Source organism: Bos indicus, chromosome 13 (genome assembly GCF_029378745.1).
Source record: "Bos indicus isolate NIAB-ARS_2022 breed Sahiwal x Tharparkar chromosome 13, NIAB-ARS_B.indTharparkar_mat_pri_1.0, whole genome shotgun sequence".
NCBI lineage: Eukaryota > Metazoa > Chordata > Mammalia > Artiodactyla > Bovidae > Bos > Bos indicus.
Window position 1 is genome coordinate 24,749,841 of NC_091772.1, and position 5,449 is coordinate 24,755,289.

Genomic DNA, 5,449 nt, shown 5'->3' on the forward strand with positions numbered 1-5,449 from the left:
GTTCTATAAGTCTACAGCATTATTATTATAATGTAAGGGATATAAGCACAGCAAAAATATGGAAAGGTTCCAATTGAGCCAAAGTTTCTTTTTTATCACTTCATAAGCTCTTACAGCCAGAGGGATTATTAGCGATTTTATGGTCTAAACATCTCACGTTTATATATGAAAGAAAAGTAAAGTGACTTTATCAAGATTATATTGTTTAAAACCAAACTCCCTTTGCTCTCTATAAAAATAATAAATAGTAAAATTTAAATTTAAACTGTTCATAAAAGACTGTATTCTTTAATCTTCATGGTGCAAGAAAAATATAAACTTATGTAGTTCATTTATAAGGAGTTTGAATGCTTTATTTTTGTACTGAAAACTTTTGTTTTAGAATTAGCCAGCTGGACTCAGTTTATTTATTTATTTAGAGTTTTTGATCATTCATTTGGCTGTGCTGTGTCTTAGGTGCGGCATGTAAGACCTTTGTTGCACCCTGCAATCTCTTAGTTGTGGCGTGTGGGATCTAGTTCCCTGACCAGGGATCCAACCCAGGCCCCTGCATTGGAAGTGCAGAGTCTTAGCCACTGGACCAGCAGGGAAGTCCCTGGACTCAGTTTAGATAATCCCAGTTTTGTTGTCAACATCCTAAGCGTCATAGTCAGGAGTCAGTTGAACATATGCCTTCTTCTCTCCATCAGGCCTGATTAGGGTATTGAGTTTAGCCATGTCACAGTCACAGAGCTTCTTCACAGCCTATCTAACTTGGTTCTTGTTGGCTTTGACATCCACAGTGAATACCAGTGTGTGGTTGTCTTCTGTTTTCTTCACGGCTGACTTGGTGCTGAGGGGGAATTTGATGATGGCAATAGTGGTCAAGTTTGTTTCTCCTAGGGGCGTTCTTCCAAGGATATTTGGACCCTCTTGAATATTAGCCACAGTGTGGGCTGCTAGAAGGTGGGTGATGTCCGGGTCTTCTGTTTTTGTGGCTGTGGACCCCTTTCAACACTGCCTTCTTGGCCCTCAAAGCCTTTGCTTTGGCTTTAGCTTTGGGAGGGACAGGGGATTCCTTCTTCGCCTTCGGCACCGTCTTCATGAAAAGCTGAATGTATTTTAAATGTTATTGTCCTAAGGTGAATTAGAAAATCTAAAATGAGAAATTTCAATTATGGAGGCTTCATTGGAATTGATTAGTGTTTTGAAAATGCTTTTGCTGCATAAGCAGTGCAGAGTTTAAATTCCCAGTCTCCACCCTTAGTGTAAGTTAACCGAACAGCCTTGTCCTTTGGAGAACTGTTAGCCAGGAGGGTCCAATCTTCTCTGGAGGATAATATATGCTGAAATGAGTAAAGGTTAATTAAGGCTTTTAGGAACTTCGCTTTTTTCCTGTGGAACGCCATATTTAAAGTTAAGCCCTTCCCTCAAGCAAAGTTTAAGAAGGTTGTTTCATTTGGTAGCCAGCATTCATCTTAACTTGGAGCTGTAAGTCTTGTATGCAAAGTATTGAGTGACATTTTGAATAAACAAAACCAAACACAAGGTTGCAAAAAATGTTTTTGCAAATATTACTTTGATTCTTAGGAAGTACACTTCCCTACACTCACTTTTGGATGATATTGTATTTAAAATACAATTCTCCTTTAGCCAATCCTATTTAGAAGGACTGAAGAGTGGAAGGGTGGAAACTCTAAACCACTTGAAAGTGAAAATACTAGACCTTACATTGTAATTTGAAGGGCAAATGGATGAGTGGTTGGAAGTTAAAGCTTTTGTATCGTTTATCACCAACGAGAGAGTTGTTGTCAGAAAGTGAGCATCAGAAATCATCCATAGGGAACTTATTCTTTATGCAACAGAGTAGGGCACACAGAAATCCTGGAAAAGAAGCAAAGGCAAAGGAGGGAAATGGGAAAAAAGATGATGCTGCTCTTCTTGGGCTGCAGCATATACTGCGGTCCCTGCTGCTTTGAACTTGAAATTACAGTGAGTGCTGTGGAATATATACTGCACAAGTCCTTGTCAGATACTCCTGCAGAGTTGGAAAGCGAGATGATTCTGTTCCCCTTGCAGAAAAGACAAAGTCCTAGTTCTTCCAAAAAGCAGTGACTGTGACATAATGCTCGCTTTAAATGATTTGAAATCATTTTCATTGGTACTTACCTGGCAGGCTCTATTGCGTTCCGTTTCACCAACCTTCTCACAGTGGTACAGTGTATTACCGCTCGTCAGCAGCTGTGGAAGTTTGATAAGACAGGATGATGTATACAAACAATTTCTTCTTCAGAAGAATTCATCCCGAAGAATTGTCAAATTATTTTTAAATGGCTGTAGTTCTTAATGAAACATTGCAAGAGAAATTTAAAGCTTCACTTCTGTGATGTGGCCTTGCTATTCAGTAGTCATGTTGTAGCATTGTGAGATGGGTCTGAGCTGCGACATGCTTTAGGGACTGTCTTTTCTAAAGCACTGATTTTTCTAATGAGATAAGGGAGATCCAGAGAGGTTAGGTAACTTGAAGGCTCTAAAGAAAATTTGAGGGTCGAAGGAACCTTTAGAAATCCAGAAGATCACAGTCAGTCGTATTATGAAGGAGGCTAAAGAGGTCTAGAATTTCTTCAGTGTTGACAACAGGTCACTGGAGCTGATAGCAATGGAGAGAAGGAAATAGACTGTTAAGAGGAGTGTTTCCTTGACTTTGGTTACAGTGTTGGAATAGTACTAGTCTTGTGTTGAGACAGTATTGCAGAACAGTTTTCAGTGGTTTTCTATGTGAAGTATAGGGGCCAGGCTCTGATTCTTTTATTTATTAATTTTTTACTATTATTTATCAGGGTTTACAGGGTTGGGGTTTTTATTGTTGCTTTATAAAGTTGTATTAGTTTCTGCTGTACAACAAAGTGAATCAGCTGTATATATACATATATCCCCTCTCTCTTGGACCTCTCTCCCACCCCCAGCACCACCCGACCCCTCTAGGTCATCACAGAGCCCTGAGCTGAGCTCCCTGCACTACACAGCAGCTTCCCACCAGCTATCTGTTTCACACATGGCAGTGCACATACTTTAAGTCCAGTCTCCCAGTGCATCTCACCCCCGACCCGTGTCCACTTGTCCATTCCCTGTGTCACTATTCCTGCCCTGAAAATAGGTTCATCGGTACCATTTTTCCAGATTCTGTATATATGCATTAACATACGATATTTGTTTTTCTCTTAACTTACTTCGCTTTGTATGACAGTCTCTTGGTCGATCCATGTCTCTACAAATGATCCAATATCATTCCTGTTTATGGCTAATATTCCATTGTATATACATACCACATCTTCTTTATCCATTCTTCTGTTCACAGGCTCTCATTCTGAACAGCTATCTGGGAGGGGTGTAAAGGAACTGGTGAAGTCTGATGTGAAAAATCTTTTTCATTGATTTAAAACCTAAACTTTGAGTAACTCGAATTTTCCAGACTCCCTCATAGTAGGCTCTTCCACATGAAGAATAGGAAGGGAGAATCTGCAATCTTAATCTCTGTATTTGGGTTCAGAGACCAAGACACAGGGCAGCCTGTGACAGAGGCAAAACTGTACCTTTATCTACTCTAAAACATCTCTTGATTTTTAGTGCTTGTTTGATCATGACATTATGATACTAGTGACCAGGATCAGCCAGGGAGAGCGAAGAGCCCTGGTTGCCTTGATGATGATTTCTCCTTTGGCAGGGCCTAAGAAACTAGGAAAGTGGCAGTTGAGGTGGATGGAAAGAGCTGAACAGACGCCTGAAGAAATCACCCGTTCTTATGAGCTCTCTTGACAAATGTAATGACCTGGTGACTAATTTCTTGCCCTATGAGGGATTATCTATTAGCCCTGGGATTATTCCACTACTCTTAGTATCAATAAGGCAAAGATGTGAGCTTATAATAATTGCATTCTACTAAAATATTCCTTCTATACTGAATGGGTTTAAAATTATTGTCATTATTCATATTACTTTATCTATGTAAATAATAGCATTCTACTTAATACTTCTGCTTTAATATTGTTTGTATAATATTAAAGTATCATTTGAATTCATTAAGAAAGGGATTATTGAGCAGAAATTCTGTGGAAAAGGATACCAGTAGCTCCTCATATTTTCCCCTTCTTCTTGCCTTGTAGCAGAACACTGATAGTAAAGCCAACATGGTCTAAGGTCCCTTGCAGCCAAGTCTGGCCACATGACTAGGATCTATTTAAGATGATACAAACAGAATTGTTGTTTGGGGCCTTCAAGAGGTTATCCGAAAGAGAGGAGTGTGCCCTTTCTCTGCTCCTTCTCCTTTTTCTTGGCTGAATTTAGAGGAAATGGATGGAGCTCAAGGAGAACCTTGAACTTAAAAGTAATATGGGAAAGATATGGAGCAGAAGAGCTATGAACCCACAGCAGCTTTGAATCCCCCGCTGATGGACTTCTTTGCTAAGTCGTTTCAATCGTGTCTGACTCTTTGTGACCCCGTGGACTGTAGCCTGCTAAGCTCCTCTGTCCATGGGATTTTCCAGGCAAAAATACTGGAGTGGGTTGCCATTTCCTCCTCCAAGGGATCTTCCTGACCCAGGGATTGAACCCACATCTCTTACATCTCCTGTACTGGTGACAGAAATATTCATTTCATTCTCATTTAAGCCACCACTACTTGGGGGATCTCTGGATATATTCAGCTACATGTAATCCTAAGCAATACAGGTCTTAATTTAAAATATCATGAAAAACATTTAGTCCATATAGAAAAATCATTGAGCAAAACATCTTGCCAGTAGACACGCAAAAGTATATTATCATTGTAAATGGCAGTTTGCCCTAGGAGTTGAAAAGTTTTCATGTCATAACATTGAGGTTTTGAAGCAGTTCAGTTCAGTCGCTCAGCTGTGTCCAACTCTTTGCGACCCCATGGAATGAAGCACGCCAGGCTTCCCTGTCCATCACCAACTCTTAGAGTTTACTCAAACTCATGTCCATCAAGTTGGTGATGCCATCCAACCATCTCATCCTCTGTTGTTCCTTTCTCCCATCTTCAATCTTTCCCAATATCAGGGTCTTTTCAAATGAGTCAGCTCTTCGCATCAGGCAGCCAAAGTATTGGAGTTGCAGCTTCAGCATCAGTCCTTCCAATGAATATTCAGGACTTATTTCCTTTAGGATTGACTGATTTGATTACCTTGCAGCCCAAGGGACTCTCAAGAGTCTTCTCCAACACCACAGTTCAAAAGCATCAATTCTTCGGTGCTCAGCTTTTTTTTTATAGTCCAACTCTCACCTCTATACATGACTACTGGAAAAACCATAGCTTTGACTAGACAGACCTTTGTTGGCAAAGTAATGTCTCTGCTTTTTAATATACTGTCTAGGTTGGTCATAGCTTTTCTTCCAAGGTCATAGCTTTTCTTCCAAGTGTCTTTTAATTTCATGGCTGCAGTCACCATCTGCT

General features: G+C 40.1%; 1 pseudogene; it reads right to left on the reverse strand.

The window, feature by feature from the left end:
* Positions 1–606: 606 nt before the first annotated feature.
* On the reverse strand, positions 607–1,084 carry LOC109567833 (large ribosomal subunit protein uL23 pseudogene; annotated as a pseudogene).
* Positions 1,085–5,449: the final 4,365 nt, after the last annotated feature.